This window comes from Acomys russatus, chromosome 23 (genome assembly GCF_903995435.1).
Source record: "Acomys russatus chromosome 23, mAcoRus1.1, whole genome shotgun sequence".
Taxonomy (NCBI): Eukaryota; Metazoa; Chordata; class Mammalia; order Rodentia; family Muridae; genus Acomys; species Acomys russatus.
In genome coordinates, this window is record NC_067159.1 from 31,277,634 (window position 1) to 31,296,945 (window position 19,312).

General features: G+C 44.5%; 1 protein-coding gene across 1 annotated transcript in view; it reads left to right on the forward strand.

Moving 5' to 3' along the window:
- The window catches only part of Elovl6 (ELOVL fatty acid elongase 6), a 104,986-nt gene that overhangs the window by 55,164 nt on the left and 30,510 nt on the right, over nucleotides 1–19,312 (forward strand). The gene's annotated exons all lie outside the window — the stretch shown is intronic.

The following is a 19,312-nucleotide window of genomic DNA, read 5'->3' on the forward strand; positions in this document are numbered from 1 at the left end:
AGCACCCTAGGATCACTGACACTTTGGATGTTTTGGGTTTTGTTTTTGTTTGTTTGTTTTTCCTTAATTTTTTTTTCAATTTCTTCCCCCCTTCTCTCTCTCTCTCTCTCTCTCTCTCTCTCTCTCTCTCTCTCTCTCTCTCTCTCTCTCTCACACACACACACACACACACACACACACACACACACACACACACTAGTGTTGTATGTATGTGTATATGCATGCAGAAACCTCTAGAGGTCAGAAGAGGGCACTGGACCACCCTCCCCCAGGCTGGGATTGGAGTTAAAAGAGGATGTTCCCATTAGGGTGTTGGGAACTGAATCCAGGCCTTCTGTAGAAGCACTGAGTGCTCTTACCTGCCGAGCCTTCGGTCTAGCCCTAGCTCTTGTAAGGTTGTATGCTAGGAGAAATTTTAAGAAAGATATTTTAGCTGCTGCTTCACTCAGTAACTAGGAGTCGGAGTGAGCTGGTTTTGGAAATGATTATCAGAGCATACAAACATGTTGATTTAACTTGATGAATTTGACTATCTCTCGGGGGGGGGGGGGGCGACACACCACAATAGATACATTGGGAAATAAATATGACTCTTTATCCTTTTTATAGTTCCCTTAATCAGGTCTGGGAGGATAGTTCTAAGACAAGCTGTTGCTGCTTCCCTTCTTGCTTCCTTCTGTCCTCACAGGCAGTTGTCACTACCCCCTTCTTTCCCTGTTCACTCAAGTATGAGAGCAGTAATGTTTGCATACAAATTCACTTCTCAGTGCTTGGTCAGCTTACCACACAAGAAAGACACCACAGCTTGTATATTTTATACCATCCACGTTGGCAAGGGCCCTAGAACTCACTTGCTATGCTTTCAGGCCTTAAATACTTGAAGAAGTGAACAGCTTCCATTAAGCCTTCCATGGCGTCTCAGCAGCAGGGAGAGTTCTCTGGGATGACTTTCTGTGAAAGCCCGTTGCCTTCTCCGTCCCTCTTGCCTGTGTCTTAGTCTTCTCTGTGGTTTTCTCTGTGTGTCCCACATACTCAGGACTGCTGACTCCTGCTGAGCCACAAAGGAGAACAGTCTGAAGGGCAGAGGGCAAGTGCGAATCTTTGTAGGCTCTAGATGCAAACACATAAGTTCTACATGGCAAACATAAGCAATGTGTGATCTGTGTCCCCACCATCTAGAAGAGCATTAACCCGTGTCCCTTACAGTGGGCCTCTGAGTCCTTCTGAAGATGTCACAATCTCTTGGACCCTCTCCCCACCCCCATAACACCTTGAGAGTCAGAATCATATGTTTGCTTATAATAGAATCCCTAGCTTTTGAAATATGTGTTTGTGCGTTCTCTCTCTCTCTCTCTCTCTCTCTCTCTCTCTCTCTCTCTCTCTCTCTCTCTCTTTCTCTTTCTCTCTCTCTCTCTCAGTCTGTGTGTGTATGTGTGTGGTTGGCTGGCTTTGAAGTCTTCTAGTCTCTATCTCCTGTGTACTGGGGATGACTACACCTCTAATTAAAAGGGTATTTAATAAACATTTTAGAATAAATATGTAAATCCAAATGGATCCATTTATCATATTGTTGCATTTACATACACACCAGTAATTTAGATTTGCTGCTGATAATCCTAAAAATATGCATCATGTTTATGAAATAGGAAGTTCTCAGAGCAAAGATTGCTTATCTGGATGTCAAGTGAAGTGGGGATTTGGAAATCCCATGGCCTGTATCTCGATCAACATAAACAAACGATGCAAATAGTTCAGGTTAAAAATAATCCACATGAGAACTCCTTTGCCAAGCATGTTGTCTCACGGTGCTCAGACAAATTAGAACCAGTGCAAAGCCCAGATTAGCTACCCCCCCCCCCGTGCCATCGCGCCCCCCCCCCCCCAGCAGTAGTGATGTTGTGGCAGACACATCATAAGCATTTCATTATTTTTGCTTCGCTGTCCAAGGTGCAGATGTAAGTGTTAATGAGTTAGGAAGCTTTTATTACATTGAACAGTCACAGTAAAACAAAACTGCAGGCAGGGTTTCTGTCCGGAAGTGGGAGTTCAGCTGTGTGAAGCCTACACACTATCATTTTGAACAGAAATGCAGACTTAGCCATGTGTGGGTGACTACAGCTCAAACACAGATACAAGCACGTTACGCTGCCTTTGATATCTTAATGCGATTGCTCACATAAACCAATCTAAGACTCCTGGAGCCTTCTAGACAGCTTGTGCCCCAGGACATACATGGAGTGATTGCAGCCTTGCAGCCCACATGACCCATTTCACTTCAAATGAACTATCCAATAGGGCTGGAGAAGGGTGATGTTACTTTAATTTCCTTAAGGGTTTTCAAGAAACCTTTTGTCCTTTCCCTTTTTCCTGGGGTTGGGGGTGGGGGAAGTGTGTTGCATCCTGGGTTTTTCTTAGTTGATTCTCATATGCGTGTGACTTGACCAAATGGGACAATTTAAGGTCAAGATGCCCAGGAAGCATGTGGAGAGTTTTGAGTTCTGTTTTCTTGCTCTTTCTCACAGGTTAGGTCAGAAAAGTGTCCTTCTAGAAGGAGGCTATGTAGATGTCTTCGTGTAGATGTGTGTGTTTACTAAGAATTCTTTATACTGTTTGTAGGAACAGGCTTTAGGATGGTGCATTCAAGTTCGAATAGTGTTGAGGTTAGGTTTGTGCTGCCTGTAATGAAGACTCAACCAGCTATACCTTGAAAGTGGGGATTTCCTTGTTTCACAAGTCCATGTAATGTAATGTAGAGCTTAGAAGCTTACTGATAGTATCAGTGAGAGCTCCTTTGTTGTTGTCACTGTCTTTCTTATGTGTGTTGGCTCTCGTGGCTCAAGATAGCTAATATCAGGAGCAGGTCTGACTCAGGGGAAGGCGGAAGAAAACTCCCAAAAGACGTGTCACCAGCGTGGACACACTTTCAGATTCTTTCTTAGAGGCATGCCCGCTAGCTATACCTTCTGTCTAAGTAGTCTTGTCACAGCTCCGTCATTCAGTTTTTCCATTGTCACTAGAAAGGAAAAGCAAGGGGGAGGCCTGCTGTGGGTGGGGTTGAGTCAACCTAGAGAGGCAGCCAGCACCCCTGCTCAGTGCAAACTAGGTTCCCGTTGGACGACATCTTGTGGGGGCACATCAAGGACTATATTGCCCATTCTGGTGTTGTGGCATCTTTTGCAAGATTTAAGGACTTTGGAACACTCTTATTTAGCTGGCAAGGAGGAAAAGACTTCCAGCAGTTGTGTGTCCCCAAGGAAATACAGAACTAAGGACTAATATTTGATATTCACAAGCTTTCTCTTCAGGGAGGAAATCTCCCCTCAATATTTTCAAAGTACAATTGAGCATCAAAAGAAACATTCATAATCCTTTCCTCAGAGTAGATTTGTCACATCTTAGAAGATAATAGCTATTTCTATGGGAAAAAAAAAAATGGTCTTATGTTTGAGGCCCCCAGAAGGGTTATCTTGCCCACTAGATCTCATATTTACCTATGCTCACCCGTGCAGCCATCCTTAGAGCTTGAACATTTCCAGGTACCCCCCGAGGGCTTGCTGTCTGTTGGTTGGGAACATGAGTGGCAGTTTTCTTAGTCCTGAAACTGGCCCCATTGACACATAGTGGGTGAAGATCTCTGAGCCAAGATTAAACACCAAAAAACAAGCGAGGAAGTGTCAGGCTTGACCATATGCCCAGTGCTCACCGATAAATAGGGAAAGCACGCGTTGAACCTTTATATAGATAAGCTTCCACCTCTGTGAAACATTTGATCCACTACTCAGACATGATTCCTGCCTAGGGTGTACTGGCCTGGGAATGTAACCAAACTACCATGGTGCTTTGGTTATGCATCCTCAGCCTTGGCCAACGCTGTTAAGCCTAGGCCACTCCTGTAAGACTCATTCCGACATTTATTTTCATTTCACCCCAAATTGATGCCCAAGTCCAAGCCTGACTTTCTTCATGGAGAACCACCTGTGGCTCTCTACTGCTTAGATCTAGAGGAAACTTCATATGGTCCCTTGCAGCCGTCTTAGTGAGGGTTCTATTGCTGTGAAGAGACACCATGACCATGGCAACTCTTATAGAGCAAAGCATTTAGTTAGGGCTGCCTTACAGTTCATAGGGTTAGTCCATTGTCATCATGGTGGGAAACATGGCGGACAGTAGGCTGGAGAAGGAGCTGAGAGTTCTGCATCTGGATCCACAAGCAGCAGGAAGAGAGAACGAGGACCACTGGGCCTGGCTTGTGCATCTGAAACCAGCCTCCCCCCACTGCCCCCCCATGACACATATCCTCCAACAAGGCTACACCTCCTAATAGTGCCACTCCAATGAGTTTATGGGGGTCATTTTCATTCAAACCACTACCTGAACCCTCACTTTCTTGCTTCCACATACTTCTTGGGGCCTTTGTCTTTCCCCACCCTCTCTCTTAAGTCTCCAATTCCAATCTTTTAGTAAATAAATACCTCTGTCATTAGACTGGATTGTCGTCCCCAAAACAGTCCCTGGAAGGCAGGTAGGTTTCACCCAATATAGCTGATTATCTGTGAAGAGAAATGTTATTCCTAGGTTTCAGATTTCTATTTAGAAACAGTGAGGACCCTTTGATGATTTTGTGAGACTCTTACGTGTGTGAGATGATGTGGGAGCTTGGAGAGACACTGGTTCTCCTTTGTAGGGATGAAACCATGCCAGTGACAGAGCCTGTCTTCAGATACGGGAGACGGTCTACTATGTCACTTTGTCTTGCACCCCCCCTTAAAAGACTCTTCTTTTTATTTTATTTTCATTTTTATTCTTTGTGTGTGTGTGTGCAGATGCTGGTGTTTAATTTTATTAATGGATATCATTGATCTTTGACTTGTGGTCCAGTTGCATATCTGGAAACTGGGAAGTCTGTATTATTGACATCCAGAGAGGGTTATTCTGTGGGTAGGCAGCAAGCCATTTTGAGAAATACTTGAAAGTGTGAACATGGCTGGAGAGATAGCTCAGTCGGTAAAAGCTCGCCGTGCAAGCATGAGGACCTGAGTTAGGTGTCATCATCCATGTAAAAGCCAGAAGCGGCTGGTGTGCTGTAATCCCAACTCTGGGAAAGGAAAGACAGATAGATAACCTGGGGCCTGCTAGTCGAGCTTAGGTTTTTTTTTCTTCACTTCTTTTTCAGATTAAAGGCCATGCTTCATTCACTAAATGGCTTCTCTCAGTGCTTTCATTTTTGCAGTGTCACTCAGGGTGCACTAGCGCGTGCACTGTAAAGTCACCTGTGTACTCTGCTCCCTGCTGAGTCACAAAGAAAACTGAAAATCCATTTCCGTGTCCCTGTCAAGAATCCACGCTTTCTTCAGTCTTGGGCCTAAAACCAGCTTGCAGGCAAAGCAGAGTCATGTGCCTGCAGTCAGGCCCTTGTCTAACTAAGAAACTGTCTTGGCAGCTTTCTTAAAGAGCCAGGTCTTGCCAAGCAAGGACCATGCGCAACGAGGGCCTAGACCCCCTGCTCAGATGTAGTGGATAGGCAGCACAGTCTCCTGGTGGGTCCCCTAATATGGGGGGGGTAAGTTCTGGTGCCTCACTTCCCCCTGGCAGGGTGGCCTTGCCAGGCTTCAGAGGAAGACGATGCAGGCAGTCCAGAAGAGAGTTGAGAGGCTGGGGTCAGATGATAAGGGAGGAGGGCTCCCCCTTTCTGAGAACTGGCAAGGGGAATGGGGTGAAAGAGGGAGGGTGGAACCAGGAGGAGACAGAGGCGGGGGCTACAATTGGGATGTAAAGTGAATAAATTAGAAGTTGAGTTTAATAAAAGAGCCAGACCTTTTTAGGGAGGGGTGTGTATGTATGTGTGCAGGTGGGGCGTGGTGCTGGTGTGTACATGAATGCGTGTGGATGTCAGACATTGATTTGGTTGTCCTCCTCAGTCGCTCTTGACCCTACTGAGCCACTGGAATTGGAGCTCAGCTGTTCAGCTATCCAAGCTAGCCAGCTTGACCCATGTGTCCCCTACTGCCACTTCCTGAGCTCTGGGATCATAAGTTTGCCACCGTGCCCACCTGGCTTTTTTAGATGGGAGCCGGAGATCTGAACTCCGGTCTTCGTGCTTGTCTGCCAACTGCTTTGTTCACTGAGCCGTCTCCTCAGCTGTGCCCTTCACTTTCTGGATATTCAGGTGTGAGTTGGCAAGAGAAGCCCGAGTGGGAAGAACAATACACACGTTCTTTGCTAACGAGGGTTAAGTAAATCTAGTGGGAGGCTTTGCCAGTATCTTCTTTATTTGCTTATTTGTTTCTTTAAAGACATGTGTCTCATAATGTAGCTCAGCCATCCTAGAGCTTCCTGTTCAGCCCAAGTTTCCTCAAGCTGGTTATTCTGTCTCAGCCTCGGGAATTACATTCACAGCTGTGCAGGGCTGGTAGTAGCTACATAACGCAGAAGTATTGCTCAAATACAGACTATGGCTACTAGTCCAAATGGTATAACTGTCCATCATGGCGGACAAAAACTGTGTAGCGGATATGATTGAAATACATTATATACGTGCATGAAATTGCCAAAGAATAGATACACAAATTAAGCTATGGTGTCATTTCCAATGTCTTCTACTTGTGTTTTTATCGTACACAATTATGGCTAAGAATTCATGACCACAAAAGCCCTCAGTTGGGCAAAGGTGCTTCTCTGTGGTAGGCTTTTCTATAGTTGGATACACCTCAGCAAGGAGGTAGATAACCAAGGGTTTGTGAAAAAGGAAAGCTTAACTGTAAATAGAGAGGGCTGAGGTTGTGGGGGCAGAGCACAGAATCAAAAACAGAAAAATAACACACAGAAACTAGCCTTTTGCTACCCACAGGCCATCCTTAAAACTGTCTATTTGTTTAGTGTGTGTGTATGTGTGTGGATATGTATGTTTGCTTGTCACTGCAAAGTTGCCAGAGTAAACATGGTTGAAGTCAGAGAATAACTTGTGGGGGTCGATTTCCCTCCCCCTCCTCCTAACATGTGGGTCCCTGGGATCAAGATGTCAGGCTTGGAGACAAGTGCCCTTACCTGTTGAACCGTCTGACCAGCCCAACAGGCCATTCTGGGTAAAAAGTTCTCTCTGGTCACCACATACCAGAATCCCTCTGTCCCCAGCTCGGGGTGGGGGTGGGGGGGGTGGCGGGCAGAGCTGACTTACCGGGTATCCACTGTTCTGTTCTCTGTCCTTCCCAGCCTCAGGGAGCAATTCAAAAAGGGCATTGACAGAGGAGACCTCCCAGGCCCTTTCATAACTTCAGAATTCTTTTGGTTGTGTGACCTGGGTTATCGCTTCTTTCTATATAAGGATCTGTGGGAGCTTTATGGGCAAAGGGTAGATATTAAAATCCTAAGAGCATGAGTTACTAATGGCCCAAAGGCAAAGTGCTACTTTCTCTCAAAATGCCCGTGTTTGCTCAGCGTCAATTGGGTTCACCACACCCCACCCCCAAGAAGGTATGTAGGATGAAGGGCAGATTCTTGGCCCATGGTTAGTTCAGGCCATCTGATGACGATGCCACCACACTTGCACCTCCAGCTTAATTCACAGCTTAAATTCACAGCTGATGTGTTAGACTCCTACTTACTTAGCCTTGGGCTAAGTCCTGCACTTGTCACTCCAAAGTAGAGTAATGACCTTTGTAACACTTACAGGCTGTAACAGCGTACTTCACTCTGAATGGCCAGTCTAGCCCAGCCAGTGCTTACCGACCTGAAAGGGATTGGGACTGACAGCATTTCTGGTTGGTTGGGGGAAAAGAGCGAGCAGTTTGCTGTCTGGGTTTCATGACTGCAAAATACTATGTGTAGATAAGGGGCCTCTTAAGTTTTACATGAATCAACCGAATGGATGCATCTGACTCCCTTCCTAACTGCCACTCAGTAAGTAATTAAGGAGCTTTTTCTTCTGTGATAAATATGCCAGGAAGGAAAAAGCTAATCTTTTTTAAGTTTCTTTCAGGAGCTAAGTGAATCTCAGCACTATGGGAGGCAGAAGCAGGCAGATTTCTCTAAGTTTGAGGCCAGCTTGGTTTACAAATCAAGTCCAGGATCACCAAGGCTACACAGAGAAAAACCCTGTCTCAAAAAATAAACAAAACTTTCTTTTAGAAAACACCTCCTCTAGAAGGCTAATAAGAGCCCCTTTAGCACAACCCTTCCTTATTTTAACGTTCTTTGTTTTTGTTTTTGTTTTTTTTTAAGTATTTCAGTACCACAGCTCAGAATCTTGTGACCTATGTGCTGAACTGGGGTCTTTTTTCTATTGTGCATGTGGGGGGGGGGCATCTGTGTGTGTATGGTGTATGTACATGTGTGTGTGGGGTTGTGCATACCATTGCATGTGTGTGGAGGTCAGAGGACAACTTTTGAGAATATGTTCTCCACTCACACTGTGGCTTCGGCAACTCTAACGCAGGCCATCAGGCTTGGCCAGGAAATGCTTTTGTTTTACTTTGAGCCAGCCTACTGGCCCCCCTAGGAATTTCTTTGAGTGAAATATCCCAATTATTGTAGTACAGTATTGCATCTTCCCATTTTCAGGATGATAAAAAAAAAAAAAAAAATGTTTCCTGGGAAACCCTTGCTTACCAAGTCCTGGCTTACACAATGCTTACTTAAGTGTCCTTCAAGTACGGTGGCTGAGGCGGAGGACCCAGCTGGTGGGAGGAAAAGGCTGTGCGCTCACGGCACCTATGCCAGTTATTCCAGTCCACACTGTCTTTGCTGACTTCAACAGTCACACTGAGAAAGTAGTAGGTGGTGTTAGGCCCGCAGGGAGTAGGAATATAGACGCCGTTTTACAGCCTTACTCAGTGGTGCGCAGTAGAGCTGCAGAAGAAACCGCCTGCCTAGGACAACACGGCAAGCTTTCCACAAACATTCAGAACAGAACAAAACAAAAACCTAGTGGGGTTACGCTAACTTCCTGGACACTTAGCACCCTGGGAAAGAAAAGCCACAAAATCAGGGTTTAGGTGTCTAGATTTAGAATGTAGTGAGTTTGAGGCACAGACTCACAGCCAGCTTTAGCATATATTACCCCTCCTAGTCCCCCATTTTATTTTCTTTTTCTGATGCAAGATTTGATTTTAGAACCAGGGTCTTAACTGTGTAGCCATGGTTGGCCTGGAATTCACTTTGTAGACTTGGCTGGCTTCAAACTTAGATCAACGTGCCCCCGCGTCCTGATCAGTGAGTGGCATGCCATCTCATATCCAGCAACAGGAGCTCTTGTAAATACTCAGTATGCTCTATTCGATTGTATAATAGAGAGCCGCTTATGGGCAGCCCTGGAGTTTGAAGAGGAGACAAGCCCGCTGACTCACCTGTGATTCACAAAGGAGATAGGTTAAAGAGAAGTAACAGCATGGTGGTGCTGAACTCAAAACACTAGAGACTTCACAGAGATCAGCAAAACGACAAGTTAGAATCTATACCTGAACAAACAGCATGGTTGGCTGTAGAAAGATAAAATCGTATATTTTATAAAATACAAAATTCTTGCCCTTGTATAGCTCCCTATTGATACTTCTTTTTTTAATGTGTGCTCATTTTTTAAGTAGCAGATTTTTAGAACAGCTAAGAACTACAGAATAAATCAGTTGAAGTGAGAAGACACAAACATCCACGTGACATAGCAGTTAAGTTTTGTGTTGTGTGCTTGTGTGGTGTGTGTACAAATCCCTGTGGGCATGCGCATATGTGTACTCCAGTACTCTAGTGCATGCGAGAAGCTCAGAGGCCAACAAACACTCCCCATTCTGTTCTATTGTTTTCAAGAAAAGGTTACTTTGAGTAGCCCCGGCTGTCCTGGAACCAGCTCTGTAGATCAGGCTGGCCTCGAACTCACAGACCTCCTCTTGCCTCTTGCCTGCCAAGGGCGCTGCTCTGCTTTATGAGGTGGGTTCTTTGTGAACTTGGAGCTTCATTGAGGGAAGGGATCCATCTATACCCCTCCAGCCCCTTCTGCCCCATACTAGGCTTACAGCCGAACATGGCTGATGTGTTGTGGGTGTTGAGGATCTAAAAACTCAGTCCTCATGCTTGACCAACAAACACGTACCTACTGAGGTATCTGCCCTGCCTCCCAAACATCTTCTATTACATCCTGCCATTATGTGGTCAAGGAACTCTGTCAGTCTGCATGGAAAACCTCTGGTGGAAAGGCAGTTGTCAGCTGCTGACTCTAAGCATGCAGACGCCCAGGGAGGAACACTTCTAATCTGGGACACCACTTTTCAGCTTTTCTTATATATTTTTCTCCCTGGGAAGTTGTCTTATGATCACAGCTCAAGGAAAGATAATGCTTTCTTAGAGAACAGGTGAGTTTCAGGTGTGCTTTACAGTCTTAACGCCAAAAGTTGGGGCTGGTAAGGCGGCTTAGTGGGTAAAGGAACCTGCTGAGTGACAGTTACCCTGAGATTGACCCCCGGTACCCATGTAATGATGGAAGGAAAGAACTGACTTTGCAAAACTGTCCTCTGCTGTTGTGACACCAGTTGTGTGCGAGGGTGTGGGGGTGCCAGTTGACACATGTCCCTGAAGGGGATGCCCCCAGCGATGTGAGGTACACTAGCCTTCCAGGGCTCAAGAGAAAGGAGCCTGTTTCCTCCTGCTTATGCCTCTTTTCCTTGCTTCTGAGCTGGTGTGAAGAGAACAGGGCTGGCAGAACTGGGGTGTTAAGAGTCTTTTCTTTGAAGCCGCGCTGAGGAATCAACCCCAGCTGCACATCAGTCGTAATCTCAAGCAGCATCACCTGACCGACCATCTCACCAACCAACAGTACCCAGAAACTTACAGATAAACAAAGCCTTTCATTCTCCAAAGAAATGGATGAATGCTTATTTTTCTGAGCGATCTTGACATTTTTCTTGTTAGGAATTTCCCACCCCACCCCCACCCCCCAAGAGGCCTTTGTGTCTTTTTTTTTTTTTTTTTTCCTTTCCTTCTGGCTTTGAAGTTATGGATAAAGGAGGAGGGACACTAAAGTTTTTGTGGAAGATGATGTGAATAGATAGAAACTATGAAGATAAGGCTCCTGAGCCAGCTGGGAGACTGTCTGGTGGCCAGTGTCACTCTAATTTCCTTGCAGAAACTGAGGGCCAGTGCATACAGAAAGAATGGCCACAGTGGGTGGGTGGGTGGGTGGGTGGTGGGTAGGAAGGAACTGTCGATGATGACAACACTATTTGTTTAGCTACCTGTGTCCTCAGTAGAACGGCTGCTCGCCACGCTGCCAAACATAGAGAGGAACAAAAGCCTTCCGTGGAGCTGTAAACAGGGTGATTCACTCTTTCCTCCACTCCCATGACCTTGAATGTGTTCATCACAACCAACACCTAGCTCCTCTATAATTCCAGAGTCTAAAAATGGAGCGATTCCCATAGAAACCTTCTTATCAGCTTGTTTTGTCCTGAACATGGTGAGACCACTCTCATGCTGGCTGCACAGAAACTGGGAGCAGAGTGGTGGGAGCACTGCTCCCTGCTGGGTTGAGACTGGTTTTTGTATAATCACCTTGTGAAGATGAAGATGAACGGGAGGGAAGATGAAGGCAGTAGCAACATCTGGAACACTGCTCCAAGAACTTGAACTCTGTGTGGGTTGAGAGGGGGGATGTCTTGGCAGTGCTCTCTGCCTCTGCTCGGCTTCCCCTCTCTGGTCCTGTGCGTAGATGCATATTCAAGTGTAGCTTCAGGTGACCCTCGGGGGGCAGAGACGATTTGCAGTGCTCCAGCTGTTTCTATGAGTCAATCTAGCAGCCTGCGTGGGCAGCTGGACCACTGTTCCAGGACTGTGAGACTGGTGAAATAGTCTCCAAGAAGGAAGAGAGAAACTCTGAGCCCATGATGGCGTTTTCAATTTTAACTTGAGCTGCTGAGTAAGGCCTCGCTGGACGTACCCTGTTTGGAATCTGGTAGCAGCACTAATGGGGTTTGAGCTCATCTGAGCATAATCTGGACTATCTCAGCAGTAAATGTATTTGTGAGGCTATATATGCCTTTGGGTTTCCTAATTAATTTCTCTCTCTCTCTCTCTCTCTCTCTCTCTCTCTCTCTCTCTCTCTCTCTCTCTCTTCAGAGTTTCCTGGTCTCAGCACCATTGAGACTATGTTAGGTCATGTTTTGTAGTGGACAGCTGGAGCTCTCAGCCTCCTGAGAGTATACACACTAGGAGCTAGGTGACATCTCCCACTTCTCTGCCAGTTGGAAAATGGGGGGGAGGGATAGCATCATATACCTTCTTAGTGACAAACTTATCACTTCTTGGTGTTCTTGGTATTAGTGGAGAAGTCCTTAGGTGAGCTCAGGGTTCCCTGCGGCAGACTCAGCGAGCTAGTCTTTCATCCCCATGAATGCTTCATGTAGCATCAAGAGACCATGCAGTTAGTTGTGCTTAAGTTAAGGCAAGCGAAGTGGGGAGATATTTCAGAGTAAGTGCAGCCAACCGAACCTCACGAGTCCTTGATCGGAAGAGCCCTCTAGGTTGTGGTCATGAATGATCTCAGGCCTGTAGTGACTGCAAGAACCTAGAAAGGGCACAGCAGGCTGAGAGCCAGAGACATGGATACGGCCACACCAGCAGGGCTTGCGAGCAAGATGCCTGGAAGGTGGGCGTGAGGCAGTGAAGATCCTCTGTGTTGTGAGGGGCAGAGAAACACTCTGCCTGGACCCAAAAGGAGGAACTTTTAGCCACAAGAGACTTAGTTCAAACTTGGGATCTCCACAGCTTAATTATGAAAACTTTTGCCTAAGGCACCAATTTTCTTTGAAACAAATACAATCCAGCTCACTCAGGTTTTGTTTGCTTTGGGGTGCGTGTGTGTGTGTGTGTGTGTGTGTGTGTGTGTGTGTGTGTGTGTGAGCACTATTTGCTTATTTGCATGTATGACCACGTGACAGAGCATCTAACAGAAAAGAGCATCAGATCACACTATAGATGGTTGTGAGTCATCATGTGGTTGCTGGGAATTAAACTCAGGACCTCTGGATGAGCAGCCAGTGCTCTTAACTGCTGAGCCATCTCTCCAGCCCAAAAGTTCCTTAAAAAAAAAAAAAAAAAGATTTGTTTATTATGTATACAGTATTCTGCCTGGATGTACACATGCACACCAGAAGAGGGCATCAAATCACATTTTAGATGGTCATGAGCCACCAAGTAGTTGCTGGGAATTGAACTCAGGACCTCTGGAAGAGTAGACAGTGCTCTTATCCTCTGAGCCAGCTCTCCAACCCTATTTATTTTTTAAAATATGGTGAGTAGGAAGCATTGTTTGAAAACATAGACAGCCTGTTGCTGCAAGGGCTGGACTTTGTTCAATCAGTTTCACTAAATGTAATTATATTTTGACCTACTTTAAGATTAAAAAAAACTAAATTACAAAATCATGGTTTTTCTCACCTTTAAAAACTACATAAGGAAAACCTGTGATCTCTAAATTAGCACCTGGGTGTGGGGTAAATGAGAAAGAGGTGTTTGCCTCAAAGTAGCTCAGAAATCACACATTATTTAGGTTCCTGAGTCAAAACTTAACAGATGAGAACACCACCTTTTTCTGTAGTTAATGGCTTTGCCTTGCTGTCTCAAAGCCTCTGTTAATCGTGGCTGTACTTCCATTATTCACAAACTTATTTTTTCAGGATTTTGAAGCATGTGTTTAGTTTTTGCATATTAAAACTACAGATGAAATTCTGATTGCTTTCATAGAAAAAAATATTAGAATTCTCAATGTGACAGAATTCAGCCATCTCTGGAACATCAAGAGTATAACCCAATGACCTCCTCAAGAAAAAAAATAGCTGTCAAGAAAAAAAAAATGTTTTTATCCTCCTACTAGATTGGAACCATCATAGACAGCCAGAACAGCGTGTCCTCTCATTTACTCTCGGGGATCCCCAACTTTGAAGAAGCTACTTTCCAGACCGTACCAAAGCTTGAGTCAGCATTTGAGCTAGAGATGTCTTGGATTCCATTGGAATGTAAACTCTGCTTGCTTTCTTTCTTTCTTTCTTTCTTTCTTTCTTTCTTTCTTTCTTTCTTTCTCATTGAGACAGGGTCCTGGCAGTCCTAGAACTCACTATGTAGACCAGGCTGGCTTTGAACTAACGAAGACCCTCCCATCTCTGCTTCCCAAGCGCTGGTGTTAAATGCACGCACCACCATGCCCAGCCAGCATAGACCCTTTTATGAAAGAAGTTATATCAACTGAACTGGGAAGTGTGTAGATCTCTTCTTTTTGTTATTCCCCTCTGGCAGGTTGGTTTTTTTACTTCCACTGAATTTTTTTTTTTGTACCTTGGACATGCATGAGAGCCATAAACAAAGCCATTTAGACACAGCATGAAAGATTGAGGAAGGAACTCAGGCTGTCTTTCCAAGGTGCCCATTAGCAGTTGTCCTGTGTTGAAATACCACCCACATGAACAGTTCTTTCATTGGAAAATGAGCTAGCTTGACTCTTGGAGGAAAGCCTGATAGCTGTCAGATTTCCATGTGATCTCTAAGGAGGTGCAAGCTAAGTACTGGTTTCGGAGGCATCCCATAAGTTTAAAAGAAGATGGAGGGGGAGGAGGAAAAAAAGAAGGAAAAGAAATTGCATTTGAATTTACACATGGTTAGGATAAAGCAGTATTATAGAGAAACCCAAATCTCTAAGTATGTAACTTACCGGTTTGTTTTTTTTTTTATTAATTACAGACTAATTTCCATTATTATTTACTTTCATTATCGATTCATTATCGATGAGAGAAGTGTAAGGGACACAAAGTTTCTGTATATTAAAATAGAAAAGTACAAACACAACAGAGTAACACATAATAGGTGTGTGTGTGTGTGTGTGATGCACACATGCCTGTGTAAGTGCCTGTGCCCATGGCCCCACTGCAGAGGCTGGAGGAGAGTGTTAGGTTTGATTCTCCTCCGCCTATTTGTTGCTGTCATTTGTTGTGGGTTTTGTTTGTTTGTTTTGCTTTTGAAGCTCACAGTTCGTTTCCCAGTAGACTGGCTAGCCAGACAGCTTTCGTGATCCTCCCGAGTGAGCCCCACAGTGATGGTCCACACGTGGCCATGTGAGGCAGTTTACATGGGTACTGGAGTGTCAGACCTAGATCCTCTCTATGGAGCTGTCTTCTCAGGCCCCACATTAGGTTTGCTTTTTTCCCCTGTCACCTATTTGGCTCGGTGCCTAGCAATCAACTCCAGTTTCACCACCCTGAAAGTACTTAAATTCCCGGGAGGAAGGGTTGTGCTGTGTGATGTACATTAAGATTTATTAAGCAAGGTAACTCCGTGCTACCTAGAAATGACTAATTATCTGCTAATAAAGCATTATAGTAATCCTATTATTCCCATCCCTGGCTGCCTACAGGAAAATGGAGAATTATTGGATTACTATTGAAGCACCGGGCACTAATCTATCTATCCTAAATACTAAGTAGGCCAGTGACCAGTCATCGCTCAACGTGAATTCAGTTGAACCTTCACCAGAGAGGTACTGGTGACAATGCCGACTCTCAGTCCCCTCAGTTGCCCACTTTGCCAAGCCTTCAAAACAATGGAAAAATAGTTATACTTTTTGAGGCAGTTAATACTCAACAGTAACTCTCTTACTGAGGGAGTCTTAAACTTTTTACTCCAAGCCGGTCATGGTGGCGCACACCTTTAATCCCAGCACTTGGGAGGCAGAGGCAGGTGGATTGCTGTGAGTTCCAGGCCAGCCTGGCCTACAAAGTTTGAGACAGCCAAACCTTGTCTCAAAAAACCAAAAACAACAAGAAAGAAAACGCAACTTTTTACTCCATATTTTCATGCACCCATATAATGTTTTTAAAATCACATCCACTCTGTCACCCTCCTTTATTCTGGCTGCCTCGACCCAAATACTAAGTCCGGCTTCTGCTGTCAGGTTGCAGCCTGCTCCCCCTTCCTCCTCCTCCTCCTCCTCTTCAGTCTTCCTTTGCTTTCTTTCATGCCACTTTCACATAGGAGAGAAAACATGCTGTACTTGTCTTTCTGAATCTGCTTCTTGTCCTTGTTAGTAAGACACCCAGGTTCATCCTTTTTCCCTGCAAAGGCCACAATCCCATTCTTTATGGAAGAATTGTGTTTAGCTCTAAACTCACCCAAAATGTGGTTTAGATTTCATCAAAGTAGAAGATGCCTGGTGAACATGAGCCACTAATGTCATTAGTCTTCTTATTCCCTCTCCTATGGAGTGGGGAAGTTGACCTCTGACCTCTCCCCGGACTCTACTGCCAAGGTCCCTTGTAATTGTCAAGTTCCAGGCCACTGTTTACCTTGCTTGTCTTAGCTGTTGAACTGAGGGTTTTCTCAGAGAGATGGCCTCATATAGCGTAGGCTGGCCTCGAACTGGTTAAGCAAAGTGAAGCTGCTCTGAACTACTGATCTTCCTGCCTCTACTAGATGTTAGGGCTGCAGGTATCTGTTGCCATGCTTGGAGTTATGGAAACATTTTAAAGACACATGTTAAAAAGAAAGAAAGTTGGATATTCAAGGACGTTAGTAGTGACTTTGAACTAATTCTCATTCAAGAAGTGTGGAAATTACAGCAAATAAATAACTAAACAAACAAACAAAAGAACAAGGAGAAGTTTTTATTCTCCTCTGGATAGCTAGAAAGAGACATCACTTAACTTGGTCGGCACACGATTACAAGAAATTCAACTCATGAATCCAAAACCAGGATCTGGTTTAAGGTGGAGAACTAATGATGAGAGGTGGGAGGGATGGCTCAGTGGTTAGGAGCACTTGCTGCTCTTGCAGAGGGTCCAGGCTCAGTTCCCACGACCCACATGGCTGCTCACAACTCTCTCTAACTCTAGTCCAGGGGACCCAGCACCCCATTGTTCTGGCCTCCCCAGACACCAGGCTTGCACATGGCACACATACATAAATGCAAGCACACACTCATGCCCATACAATGAAAATAAATCTTTAAGAACAACGAGGCGTCATCTTCATAAAAGAGTTTTGAGCATTCTCGAAGTAGCCGTTGGAGCATCGTGGTGTGGGGTGGGTGCCTTGGGATTTTCACCGGAAAGCAGTTTACTGCTCAGTTACCCAGAGGTCACCGTCCTTCCTTAGGTGACACCAGATCAAGAACCGACCCCTCTTTTAGCTTACTTAGTTTACTTAGAGGAACAGGCAAGCCCAAGGGCATCTTAACCCCTAAGGCCACTTCTTTTTTTCTCTGTGATGGTAGTAGCTCTTTCGCTGCAAGGTGAGGTAGTTCAGAGGACTACGAGATAACGCCTTTATCCACCCAGGAAAACAGCTGCCTAAATAAGGACCTGTGGCTGCAGTCACTTGGTACCTTTGTAAAGAAAAGAGGAATTCCATGCTTAATTTAATGCTACCTTGGTCTGCATCAACAGTAGGTTTCCATTTCTTTTTCTTTTTCTTTCTTTCTTTTTTTTTATTCTTCTAGCAGGTCATTGCTGATGCATAGGCTTTACATGTTCATGTATCTTAAGTAAATATGAGTATAGAAAGAGTGGGCCTCCTTTTGTGTGATCTAATAGTACCCGTGGCAGATTTTAGAGCAAAGATAGTCATGTGTGTGCATTTATGAATGAACATATCTCTTAAATTTGCTTAGTTTACTTTTTTGCTTTGTTTTGGAGAAAGAAAACGTGCTATAACCTATTTCTGAATAGTTTTTTTCTTCAGTTGTCTTTTTGTTTTGTCTTGTTTTGTTCTCGAGTCAGAGTTTCTCTATGTAACAGCCTTGGCTGTCCTGAACTCACTTTGTAAACCAGGCTGACCTCAAACTTACTGAAATCTGCCTGCCTCTACCTCCCAAGTGCTGGGATGACAGGCGTGCGGCTCCACCCTGGACTTCGGTTGATTTTCAATATACTGCTTTCAGTACACCCAGTCCTCTTTCAGTGTACCCAGCCGCCCATTCGTTCAATGTTTATGAGGACCTGTGGTGTCAGTGGGTGTTATTTGCGTCCTCCAAAAACTTTGAAAGCATACGATTGTCACCATGTATTCACTAAGGGCCAACTTAGTTAGTGCCAGGGCTACGCGCCTCCGCAGACGTATGCCAAGGTTGCAAGGTTGCAATTGAAGGGATTTCCTCAATGTTTACTAATGGGTTCATTTCTGGACTCATAGCTTTATGAAGTGGGGCTCACCCAGTAGGCCACTGCCTCTATAAGTAGCAGTTGTTTTTGTTTTTTTGTTTTTGTTTTTGGGTTTTTTTGTTGTTGTTTTTTGTTTTTTCTTTTTTTTTTTGTTTTTTGTTTTTTGGATAAATAGGACTATGCCAACACTCAGGAGAATAATTGAAACATTTTACACACTGCATTCTTCAGCACATTCTGACTTTGTACATGTCTTGCAACTTATTCTTCGACTGGTTTCCTGTTGTCTAGTTGCATAGGAATGCCCATTCTAAGCGAGAGGTTTCTATCTCTGGAAGTTTGAGTAACTGTTGAAATTGTTTACAAGGCCTTTGTTATCCACACATCCCATTCCACTCCTTTCCATCTCTCACTCTTTCTCTGCACCGTTTGGCATTACTAAACTCTGTACAGTGACATACCAGGAGTTCCTGGGGGGGCTTGGAGCTACTGTGTTATTGCTGATGTATTTCTGACAACCCCCTCACGCCTAACCTCCACCCTGCTGTGAGTGAGACCACAGTAACTCCAGTAGTGACCACCCCTCCCGTGTTGTCCCAATACGGGTTTCAAATACGTACATAACATGTTTTCCAATCTAATCATCTTTTTTAGAAATGCTTATTATGGGATATTTTAAACTTTGAAATGTTTTTTATGCCTTTCACTATGTAAAGTGGTTTTTGTGTGTTTGCAAGAGTGAAGTGGGGAGAGATGCTGAGCCCCAGACCTATCATGCCTTTTATCTGTCCGGTGTCATTTCCTTACTTGTTCACTTTCGTTTGTTTCCTGGAATATTTTCAAACAAGCCTAAGATGCTATTTCAGTCATAAATATATCTCAATGTGTATCCATAATAGATAAATACCTTGAAAGTTCAGCATTTTTACTTCACTACAACTTCCTTTTAACAGTAGTTTGTTCAAATACTGTTATTGTGTGGGGGGGTTGTTTTGTTTTGTTTTTTATATCCATGTGGGTGTTGTGTCCCTCAAGGTGGGTTTAATCTGATAAGTCCAGGATCTTCAGTCAGGGACTGACTATAAGGAGATGAATTCAGTTGTCCTATGGTTCTATCAGAGATACGTCTAAATTCTGTGTGTGTGTGTGTGTGTGTGTGTGTGTGTGTGTGTCTGACAATTATGCTTTTT